This window comes from Castor canadensis, chromosome 6, assembly GCF_047511655.1.
Source record: "Castor canadensis chromosome 6, mCasCan1.hap1v2, whole genome shotgun sequence".
In the NCBI taxonomy this organism is placed as follows: Eukaryota; Metazoa; Chordata; class Mammalia; order Rodentia; family Castoridae; genus Castor; species Castor canadensis.
Window position 1 is genome coordinate 3,733,189 of NC_133391.1, and position 12,818 is coordinate 3,746,006.

Below are 12,818 nucleotides of genomic sequence, written 5' to 3' on the forward strand. Positions count from 1 at the left end.
TAAGGAGAGGACTGGAGGAGTGACTCAAGCAGTAGAGCACCTGCTTTACAAGCACAAAGCCCTCAGTTCAAACCCCACGAAAGAAACAAACAAACTGTATTTTTCAGGGCACTGTGGTTCACAGTGTAATCCAAGATGGGATCAGGAGAATTGTGGTTCGAGGCCAGCCCCAGGCAAATAGTTCACAAGACTCTCCCATCTCCAATGGAGGTGTGGCTCAAGTGGTAGAATGCCTGCTTTGCAAGTGCAAAGCTCTGAGTTTAAACTCCAGTCCTGTCAGAAAAAAAGGGTGGTAAGAAGAAACAAATGTAATTAAGTTTAATTGTGTATTTTATTTAATCCAATATAGCTAAATTATCATTTTGGCGTGTTGTAAAAATAATTGAGATATTTTACATTCTGGTTTTTTTTACATTCTTTTTTTAAACAAAGTCTTTGGACTGGAGGTGTGGCTCAAGCAGTAGAGTGCTTGCTCTGCAAGCCCAAAGCTCTGAGTTCAAACCCCCAGTTCCACCAATTAAAAAAGAGAATTTAATACAAAAAATCTGTGAAAATCTGACGTGTATTTTTAAATCACATCTCAATTCAGCACTTCTCTCACATTACAGTAAGTGTTCATCAATAATATTTGATCTAGCTGGGCACTTGTGGCTCATGCCTGTAATCCCAGCTACTCAGGCAGCAGAGATCTGGAGGATTACAGTTCAAAGCCAGCCCGGGCAAATAGTTTGAAGGACCCTATTTCAAAAAAAAATTTATCACAAAATAAAAAGGGTGGTGGAGAGGCTCGAGGTATAGGTCCTGAATTCAAGCCCCAGTACCACACACACACACACACACACACACACACACACAAATTGATCTAGCCAAATGCCATGGCTCAAACCTATTATCCTGTTATCCTTGCAATTTCGAAGGTGGAGATTGGGAGGATCATGGTTCAAGGCCAGCCCAGGAAAAAAGTTCAAGAGACTCCATCTCCACCAATAAAAGCTGGGTGTGGTGAAGCATGCCTCTCATCCCAGCTACTCTGGAAGCATAAACGGGAGGATTGTGGTCCAGGTTGGCCAAAACTAACCAAAGCAAAAAGGTCTAGGGAGAGTGGCTCAAGTGGTAGAGCATCTGCCTAGCAAAGATAAGGCCCTGAGTTCAAACCCAAGTACTGGTTAGATAGATAGATGATAGATAGATAAATAGATGATAGATAGGTTAATGCGTACAGACATACATGCACAGATATGTAGCTAGATCAATTGATCGGTAAATAGGATCTGTATTTAGATTTACAGATCTAAATTGTTAACTTCACAATTTACTGTAGGAGAAAAAAGGATTCCCAGACCCAGGTTGTTCTAAACATACAAATTTTCTATTGTAGTCCTGTACCACCTAAAGACATTTTGATCAGTGATAAACTGCATGTATGATGGTGGTCCCATAAAATTATAATGGAGCCAAAAAAATTCTATTGCCTAGTATTTTTACTGTATCTTTTCTATGTTTGAGTATGAGTAGGTAATAAATACTATGGTATTATAGTTGCCTACAGTGTCTCTGTGGTAAGAAACTGTCCAGGTTTGTAGCCTGGCAACAATAGGCTATGCCATATAACCTAGGTATGTGAGAAGCTATACCTACCCGGGCTTGGACAAGTACACTCCATGATGTTCGCCTGACAAACTTGCTTAAGGAGGATGTATTTCTCACAATGTATTCCCATCATTAACAATGCATGACTGTAACAGTTCATAATTTTAATAGGATTATTTAAAATTCAGTCTTCCCCTCCTTCTCCTTCCTTTTGTCTCTTCCTCCTCCTGCTCCTTCTCCTCCTTCTCTCCTCCTCTCCCTTCTCTTTCTCCTCCTTCTCCTCCCTCCTTTCCTCCTCTGCTCTTCCTTCTCTTGTTCCTCCTCCTCCCCACTCCTCCTCCTTAGATGGGACTCTGAAAAACTAGATTATATCTAGGATGACCTCAAACCCCCTGGGCTCAAGTGATCCTCCTGCCCCAGTCTCCTGAGTAGCTGGGAATACAACTGCTCTCCACTGTCCTGGTACAATTCATTCATTTACTTCTGGTTGTTACAGTGGGTACTGTATTGGGGCAAGGCAGTTTCAACCACAATAACGCCAGTGCTGCAGAGAGGCCCTGGTTTGGAAAGACCATCAGAAAGGTCTCTATGACAGGCTTCTGTTTGTCTCTCTCTCTCCGTGGGGATGTTACTGACCATCTTACCTACTATGTCAACTTCCTTAGAACCTTCTTTTAGGTCTAGACAAAAGTCAAAGCTGTACTCCTGCAGAAGTATGTATTATATTGTGTGTGTGTGTGTGTGTGTGTGTGTGTGTGTGTGTGTGTGTGTGTGTTCAGATTCTCTGATAAGAATTAGGAAGAACAATCTTGGCCTGTAGGTTGCAGATAAGATGAGAGAGAGAGAGAGAGAGAGAGAGGGAGAGACAGAGATGGAGAGAGAGATGGATTAATGGAAAGAATACTATATGCCTCACAGAACCAAAAGAAGAACCAAAGAAAAAGCTGAGTAACCAAGACTCAGAATCTGGGGCAGGGGGAGTGGCTCAAGAGGTCTGAGCACCTGCCTTACAAGTGTGAGGTCCTGAGTCCAACGCCCCCAAAAGAAAAAAGTACCACCAAAAAAAAAAAAAAAAAGGAAAGAAAAAAGGAGGGAAGGAAAGAAAAAGAAAAAATGGAGAAAGGATGAAAGGGAGGGAGGAAAGAGAAAAAAAGGAAGGGAGAACAGAAAGAAAGAATGACAGAAAGAGAGAGAGAAAGAGTGACTCTGGGGGCCACTCTGGGGCCCTGAAGGATGTTATTTTGGCGATACTGGTATCAGGAGAACTCAGGCCCATATGCCAGGTTTCCATTCCTGGGGAGGGAGAGGGAGAGCCTTGGTTGTCTGGTCTGGTCATATTACCACCCATTGGGGAAGACAGGGACTCGGTGACTCATGCAACCACAAGGAATGGGACAGAGGAAGTCCTTGCCAAGGATGGGAAGTTGTGGTTGAGCAGGCAAAACCGAAAGATATCCGCTGTGTCATGAAGATTCACCTCCTGCAAATGACAAAGATCAAAGTCTATTTCTTTCCTGTGTTAGAATCCACAGGTAAAAAATTCAAGTTGACAGACACATGGTTCCTCTCCATGAAGCCTCAGGGCCCAGCTCCTTCCTCATGGGTCAACATGGAATTTAGTTCATAATCTGTGTTCCAAGCACTGAATGGAAAAAGGAAGCAAAAGGGACAAAGAAACCATGCTAAGTGTCTCTTCAGGATGAGTCTGGGGAGCAGCCATATTTTCTCTTACAGCCCATTGGCCAGAACTCAGTCACATGACCACACTAAACCCCAGTGCAGGCTGGGAAATGTAGGCCCCACTAGGTATTCTAAAGAAGACCCCTAAAGGAGAGTGCTAACACACCATGATCAGGTCCTGCCATATCCACATGCATTTGCTACTCACATACATATCTTTCCACAATTTAATATTTCTTCCTTTTTGACTAATACATAATATTAATTGTACAAAATAGATTTCATTGGAACATTTTCTTGTGGTTTTTTTTGTTGGTACTGGGGTTTGAATTCAGGACCTTGTACCTGTTAGGTGAACCACACTCCAAGCTCTTTTTTGCATTAGTTATTTTTCAGGTAGAGTCTTAAGTTTTTCCCAGGTGTGGCCTCAGATCACAATCCTCCTATCTATTCCTCCCATGTAGCTGTGATTATAGAGATGATCCACCACACCTGGCCTTATTGTGATATTTCCAGAGTGCATATCATGTGTTTGGATCTTATTCACCCCCCCCCAAATCTCTTGTCGCCCTTCCCCTCAATCCCTTTCCTCTTCCCAAATAGTCTTCCTTCTACTTCCGTGTCATTTTTTTCAAATCTATATTCTACACATGAGAGAAAAAAATAATATTTATCTGAATCTAATTCATTTTTCTTTACATAATGATCTCTGGTTCCATTAATTTTCTTGCAAACAACATGATTTTGTTCCTTATGGCTGAATAATAACCAATTGCATATGTGTGTGTGTATACATTTTTAAAATATTTTCTTTATCTAGTCATCTGTTGATGGGTACCTAGGCTGATTCCATAAATTGGGTATTTTTTTTTGGTGGTACTGTGCTTTGAACTCAGGGCCTCAAATTTGCTAGGTAGGCGCTCAGCTACTTGAGTCACTCCACCAAATTTCTTCTTCTTCTTCTTCTTTTTTTTTTTTTTGTGGTACTGGGGCTTAAAGCAAGGCCTTCACCTCAAGCCACTTCACCAGCCCTTTTTTTGTGATGGATTGTTTTGAGATAGGGTCTCATGAAGTATTTACCTGCACTGGCTTCAAACCGAGATCCTCCTGATCTCTGCCTCTAGAGTAGCTGGGATTACTGTGAGCCACTGACGCCTGACCACCAACCCTTTCTTTGTGTTGTATGTTTTCAAGATAAGATCTTGGGAACTGTATGTCCAGGCTGGCTTTAAACCTTAGTCCTCCTGATCTCTGCCTCCTGAGTAGCTGGGATTACAGACTTGAGCCACAGTGCCCAGCTATATGCTTCTTCTGATTATTTCATGAACATACCCACAAGTGGTATAGCTGGATCTCATAGCAGTTCTATTTTCAGTTCTTCGAGGAACCTCCATACTGATTTCTGTAGTGGTTGCACTAGTTTACATTCCCACCCACAGTGTATAAGGGTTCCTTTTCCCCCTGCATCCTTGCCAGCATTTGTGTGTTTTGTTGATGACACCCATTCTGACTGGGGTGACACTCTCTTAAAAATATCCAAAATAGCTGGGCATGGTGGCTCACATCTGTAATCCTAAGTACTCAGGAGGCAGAGATCAGGAGGATCAACGTTTAAAGCCAGCCCTGGGCAAGTTGTTCACAAGACCCTATCTCGAAAAAACCTATCACAAAACAGGGCTGGTGGAGTGGCTCAAGTGGTAGAGCACCTGCCTAGCAAGTGTAAAATTCTGAGTTCAAACCCCAATACCGTCCCCCCAAAGTAATAAATAAATAAAAATAAAATTTTTTTAAAAAATAAGACTATAAAGAACTATTGTGTCAACTCCTAAAAAGTAATTGTAATTTGTATTTCTTTTACTTTTGTGGTGCTGGGGATGGAATCTAGGGCCTTGCACATACCAGGCAAGCACTGTAGCTCTGAGCTACATCCCCAGACCCCAAAAGCCATTGTAATTTGCATTATTCTGAGCTGTTTTTGTTAATCTGTAGGTAATTTCCTAAATATACTTTGTCATTTATTTCATAAATTATCAGAGACAGTAATCTGAGTTTGCCCAGATAAATCATGTCTTTGGGGTGTCATGCATTTGATTCTGACATTCTTAGAGTGATCATTCACTCAAAAAATACTTGAAAAAATTTTTGTCCATCTGCTGTGTCATGAATACTTTTAATGTTGATTAATTGATGTTGGTGACAAGTTCTTGAACTTTGGGGTTGAGGAAAATGTTTTGTAGCCTAAAAGGAGCCTTTTATTCATTGTATTTTGGTTTTATTTTTATTTTTATTTGGAGTTGGATGGGGTTGAGACAGGGTCCCACTGTGGAACCCAGGCTGGCTTTAAACTCACCCTCTTCCTGCTCTTGGTTCCTGAGTGCCGGGATTACAGGCACAACAAATCACTTATTTTCACTCTTTTTATTTAATTAATTTATTTTTGATGGGACTGGGATTTGAACTCAATGCTTTGTGCTTGCAAAGCAGATGTTCTACCACTTGAGCCACATTTCCAGTCCATTTTCCTCTGGTTATTTTGGAGATGGGATCCAAGAACTATTTGCCTCAACTGGCCTTAAACTGTGATCCTCCAGATTTCTGCCTCCCAAGTAGCGAGGATCACAGGTGTGAGCCACTGGTGCTAGCTCTTTACACTCGATTTTTGCCAAAAAGCCAAGAAGGGATACACACTGAAGTACTTTAAAGCCAATGTTCTTCAATATTTTATTTTGTTCATAATTACTTCAGTATGAATGTCTAAAATAAAGACTTAAACCAAGCACCGGTGGTTCACGCCTGTAATTCTAGCTACTTGGAAGGCTGAGATCAGGAGGATCCCAGTTCAAGGCTAGCCCAGGCAAATAGTTAGTGAGATCCCATTTCCAAAATAACCAGAACAAAATGGACTGGAGGCCTGGTTCAAGTGGCAGAGAAACTGCTTTGCAAGCGTGAAGCCCTGAGTTCAAACCCTAGTCCCACCAAAAACAAAAAAAAAAGTAATTCTCTGATCTGCCATGTGAACCACTCCATCAGTCCTTTTTTTCTTGTGATCAATATTTTCGAGATAGGGTCTCCCATACTATTTGCCTGGGGCTGGCTTTGAACCCAGATCCTCCTGATCTCTGCCTCCTGAGTAGCAGGAATTACAAGCATGAGCCACCAGCACCTGCCTTATTTCATTTTTGTGATGGGGTTTTACTATGTTGCCCAGGTTGAACTTGAACTCTTGGGCTCAAGCAATCCTTCTGCCTCAGTCTCCCAAGTGGCTGGGACTACCGGCATGTGCCCCCACAGCCACTTTCTCTATTTTTTTTAAAGTGTCACTATTTGAGATGTCATACTGTTGATTTTTGCTGACTTCCTCATCATAATCATTTTATACGTTCCTCTGGAGATTTCATGTAGAATCTTGATAGATTCAACCTTTTTTCTTTTCCAGTTGTATTTCATCAGGAGTCACAAGTCTAGTGTGAATTTTTGTGATTATCTTTCTGTGACGTGAGCATTCACAGATGATCATTTTTAGGTTCATTAATTCATTAGGGCTGCAAAGCTCATGATATTTTGTCCCTTTTTCATCACTACTGGGGTTTGAACTCAGGGCGTTGCCTTTGCTAGGCAGGTGCTCTAATACTTTGAGTCACACCATTAGCACTTTTTTCTGATTATTTTGGAAATAGGGTCTCACTTTTTCTCCTGTCCAGCCTGGACTGTCATCCTCCTATGTTAAGCTTCCCTCCATCACTGCAATGAGGGGCACCTACCACCCTGCCCATTGAGGTGGGAAGATCACACTAACTTTTTGTTTGAGCTGGCCTCAAACCTCCATCCTTCTCAACTCAGTCTCCCAAGTGGCTAGGATTACAGAGGTGAGCCATCTGCCCTTGGCAAAAAAAAAAAAAAAAAGACATTCTAATTCTAACATTTCTATCTTATTTGTTAGTTGGACCCATCTATAAACAGAAATATATCCTTATCAACTATTTGCTTATAGTTCATACAAATATTATGGTATGAATGTGTCAGTCTTTTTTTACTAGTTAACTAAAAGGTGACCCATAAATTTGGTTTTTGTTTTGTTGTGTGTTGTTGGGTTAAAAGCTGTTCCCCCAAAAAGTCATGTCCACAAGGAATTTAAGGATGTTGTATAGTTGGATGTTTTTTGGCAGTACTGGAACTTGAACTCAGGACCTCACACTTGATAGGCAGGTGCTCTACCACTTGAGCCACTCCACCAGCCCTGTAGTTGGATCTTGAATGTCCCCAAAGGCCCAGGAGTTGAAGGGTTGGTCCACAAGGTGGTGCTATTGGGAAGTGACAGCTTAGCGGGACTAAGCTGCAGGTCCTTAGGTAATTAAGGGCTGAAGGGGATTATGGGGTGCGGCTCAGTTCCTGCACTTCTGATTTGCTTCCTGGCGATGAGGTGAGTGGTTTTGCTCTGCCATGGGTTCCCAAAGTAATGAGGTTAATGGATCAAGGATCGAAACCTTCACAACACTGAAGCAAAACAAACCTTTTTTTTTTGTTAAATTTGTTATCTCAGGTTATAGGATGTAGAAGCAATTAACACAAATAAGAACTTTTTGGTAAATAGAGTCTTTGTTATGAGATGTTATGAGTTAAGATCAGGTCATAGTGGAAGAGGGTGGGCCCTAAATCCAATGGCTGGTGTCCTTACAAGATGAGGAAGGGACACACACACACAGGCGCACAGACACACACACTCTGGGAAGTTGGCTACGTGATGATGGAGCCACCAATCCAGAGATGCCAAGGATTTCCAGAGAGTGAAAGAGCCAAGGTCGGATGCTCCCCAAGAACCTTTAGAAGAACACAGTCCTGCCACCACCTCCTGCCACCACCTCTCACACGTGTAGCTTCATTCATTGTGCCATGTAAGCACAATGTGCAGTCATTTCTTACAACAGCCCGGGGAACTGATGCACGTGCCACAGTGAGCTCAGGGATTTGCACGTATTTGGTGTCTTTCCTTCTCTTCTAATTTGCCATCAATGCTCAAATTGTCCTGTTTTTGGCCAGTGGGAGCCTCTTTAAGTTGGCTCCTGAGTCTTTTTTTGTAGTTGTTGGTACTGGGGTTTGAACACAGGGCCTCACACTTGCTAGGCAGGCGCTCTACCACTTGAGCCACTCTGCCAGCCTTTCTGAGTCTTTTTGGCAGAGTCTTTGAGAACTGGGTGCTATTTGGTGTAACAGGAAGTTCCAGGCTCTGCTCCAGGCACCTGTCTGTTAATGGGAAATAGTATTCGTAGCTCCAATCTGGGCTCTAGGGATGCTTATTGCTTCTGAAACTTTCTGGAACTAGACTTTTCCTAGGAATTTTCAGTGAACACAGCTGGGAGTCTCTCTCTCTCTCTCTTTCTCTGTCTCTCCGGTTTATTTATTTATTTATTTTTGGTACTGGGGTTTAAACTATTCAGGGTTTCATGCTTGCTAGGCAACACTCTATCACTTGAGCCATGCTCCCAGTCTTTCTCTTTCTAGTGTTTCTGATTTCATACCATGCATTTGATTCAAATTTAGGAGTAGAGTGGAGTTTTTGTTTTGTTTTGTTTTGTTTTGTTTAGTCAACCCAAAATTATGGTTTTAATATTCCTTGTAACAACTCCACTGTGTGTGTGTCTATGCCACTAACTGGATCTGAAGGTCTTTTTCATTTGTTTCATTTCTCTTTCAAAATTAAATGTTTTAAATTTTAAAAACAGGGGCAGGAGACAAAGCACTTGCCTAGCAGGCCCAAGGCCCCGAGTTCAATTCCCAGCACCACAAAACCAAATACATTTGGTTTTATAGTTGTGTAAAATATTTGTGTGGTTCTAAAGTCAAATTTACAAAGCAAGGTATATTCAGAGAAGCATAACTTTTCTCTCAATAGCGTTGACCCTCATCCTTCATTCTCTCTATAGGTAACTTCTTTAAAGTAAATTTAGGGCTTTTCCTTTCAACAAAGCCGGGCATGGCGATACATGCCTGTAATCCCAGCACTTGGGAGGTAGAGGCAGGAGGATTGAGGCCAACATGGGCTAGATAGTGAGACCTTGTATCAAAACCAAAAACATATCAAGATGTACCCCCAGTACAATAATATGATAATAAAAAATGTGTAAAAAAGCCCACGAAACAAAACACAAATATTTGCATGAGTATATAGTGCACATATGTGTGTGTGTTTTTGCTGTACTGGGGCTTGAATTCAGGGCCTACACCTTGAGCCACTCCACCAGCACCTTTTTTTTGAGATGGGTATTTCAAGGTAGGGTCTCGAAAACTATTTGCCTGGGCTGGGTTTGAACTTTGATCCTTCTGACCTCTGCCTCCTGAGTAGCTGGGATTACAGGTGTGAGCTACTGCACCTGACCCACATTTTTTATCATGCTTGCCCATCCTCTCTCTTCCTGGGACTAAACATTAATCATAATTATTCACGGGCCACAAAACTTTCATTGTAAAGACTCACTGGCTCTGGGCATGAAAATAGCCTCCACTTTCTGGGTGCCCTCTCTCTGCTGGGGACCATGACCAATGCTGCCTGCTTGATGCACCTACTTCTCATAGATGCCCTGTGGGATGAGCATCCTTGTGCTCATTTTATAGAACCAAGTCCCAGGAGCACAGAGAAGTTTCTGGAACCTGGCTTGTCTGTCCTCTGCTGGGAACCAGGTCATGCGGTCCTGAGACACAGCTCTACCAACAGGGTGGCAGACGAGAGATAGAACACATGGACCCTGTTGATCAGTTGCTAATAAAATTATTTTCCAGCTGGGCATTGGTGGCTCACCTATAATCCTAGCTACGCAGGAGGCAGAGATCAGGAGAGTTGCGGTTCAAAGCCAGCCCAGGGAAATAGTTCACAAGACCCTATCTTGAAAACTACCCAACGCACAGAAAAAAAAAGGGCTGGTGGAGTGGCTCAAGTGGTAGAGCACCTGCCTAACAAGCATAAGGATCTGTGTTCAAACCCCCATACCACCAGAAAAGAATTTTTTTACTCATTTATTTAGCATAGAAAAGACCGTAGGTTTCCAGTACTACAAAAAAGATTTTCTTCCTATTAGCCCATTTTTGTAATGCTTTTGTGGTTGTATGAAAGTATTTTTGACACTGATAGTTTTATTTATTTATGTATGTATTTATTTACTTATTGGCAGTGTTTTTTGAGGGTAGGACTGGGGTTTGAACTCAGGACTTTGGCACTTGCTAGGCAAGCTCTCCACCACTTGAACCACACCCTCAGCCATTTTTACTTTACTTACTTTTCAGATAAAGTCTTGAAGTTTTGCCTGGGCTGGCTTGGGACTGTGATCTTCCTACCTTCCCCTCCTGAGTAGCTGGGATTATGGATATGCACCACCATGCTCAGTTTGTTTTTTGAGATAGGTTCTGCTAACTTTTTTTTTTTTTTTTGGCCTGGGCTGACTGATCTCAAACCACAATCCTCCCATCTCTGCCTCCCAAGACACACTGACATGTACAATTAGCTCCATCTGTGTTGGTTTGTTAAATTATAATCTTTCCAGAGTACCCCATGAATTGGGGCTGAGTTAAATGTTGGCATGAGAAAACTAGTTAACCCTGCTGTATCTGACACCTCAAATCTTGAGGGGCATTCCTTTGTGTCCCCTTTGCTTTCTCATTATATCTGACTAAAGCAGGCTTCTTACCTAAAATGGTCCAGCTTTGTGGTAAATTTGTGGGCTATTTTGTATGGCAATTGCATGGCTTGTTAAAAATGTCCTCTTGGCTCCTTAAAAAACTAAAAATAGGATTGTGAGTCAGGTTACCACAAAGGCACCTGCACACCCATATTTACTGCAGCACTGTACACAATAGCCAAGCCATGGAAACAACCAAGATGCCCCACTACTGATGAATGGATCAAGAAAATGTGGTATTTATACACAGTGGAATTTTATGCAGCCATGAAGAAGAACGAAACTTAGTCATTCGCTGGTAAATGGATGGAACTGGAGAACATCATTCTGAGCGAGGTTAGCCAGGCTCAGAAAGCCAAAAATCATATGTTCTCCCTCCTATGCAGACATTAGACCTAAAACAAATGCAGCAATATTGTTGGACATGGGTCACACGCTAAGGGAAGCTCACGCAAGGGAGGGACACCAAAGCCTGGAATGTGGTTGATGTGCTCGCTGTCTGGGAATGAATACAGGAATCTTAAACTGGCAGAGGCCACCATGGAAAGGGAACTAGGAGGGAGCGGAGAAGTCTGGTAGAGATGAACCAATTGGGGTCGTAATGCATATATGCGTGGAACCATCGCAAGGAAACTCCCTTTGTAGCTCTCTTTATCTCAAACCAGCAAAAACGTCATGCTTCTCTTTTTATCTTTTATGTTTTTTCTTCTACAAAATTGGAGAACAGGAGGGTGGGACAGGTTCAGCCTGGTGGTGTTGGCACTATTGAGAGGGGGGAGGTGATGAGGAAAGAGGTAGGAGGATGAATATGGTGCAAATAATGTGTACACATGTATGAAAATGCAAAAATGATTAAAAATAAAATAAAATGCCCCCTTGGGCGCTGGTGGCTCATGCCTATAATCTCAGCTATTCAGGAGGTAGAGACCAGGAGGATCTCAGCTGGCAAATAGGTCTCTAGACCCTATCTTGAAAAAAACCCAGCACATAAAAGGGCTGGTGGAGTGGCTCAAGTGGTAGAGCGCCTACCTAACAACGTGAGGCCCTGAGTTCAAACCCCAGTGCCATGAAAAAAAAAAAAAGGTCCACTTGCTCCAAGCTATTTAGAGACAAAGAAATAAGTAACTAGGGATGCTTTCACAATGTCACAGACAATCTGGTCTTTCAAGGTCATTTAAATGAATAAGACTGCTAATTCTACCAGTGAAAATCTTTACAAGCCTAAGAAGAAATATAGCTTATCTCTGAACTTGTCAACAAATTGCCAAATTGATTTTGTGTCTCCTGGCAAATTTCTCATTAAAGTTGCTAGCCTTTAAAATCTTTGTTTTCTAAGCCAGACACCAGTGGCTCATGTCTGTAATCCCACTTTCTTGGGAGGCTCACGTTTTGTAATCCCAGTTCAAATAGTTTGAAGTTAGTCCAGGCAAATAGTTCACAAGACCCTATCTAGAAAAATACCCAACACAAAAAAGCGCTGGTAGAATGACTCAAATGGTAGAGCCTAGCAAGTGTGAGGCCCTAAGTTCAAACCCCAGTACCACCTAAAATAATAATAATACACTAGCCAAAAGCTATCCTGCCATATCTGTTTAATGTGATCCTTCCCTAAAGCACAGTGAAAGGTGTATATAGCATTATTGAGCATCAAAAAGTGTGGCTCTTAGACTGGGGATGCAGCTCAGTGGTAGAGTGCCTGCCTAGCATGTGCAAGGCTCTGAGTTTGATTCCCTGGAAAAAGGTATGATTTTTTTTTTAGACCAAGAGATGTTTAAGAAAATGTAATTTCATTAGTAATAACAATTCTAGAAATACCCTCTATGATTATAATCTTCCTCTTTGAAGTATAGTTGGATATTCTTAATAATTTTTTTTGGCAGT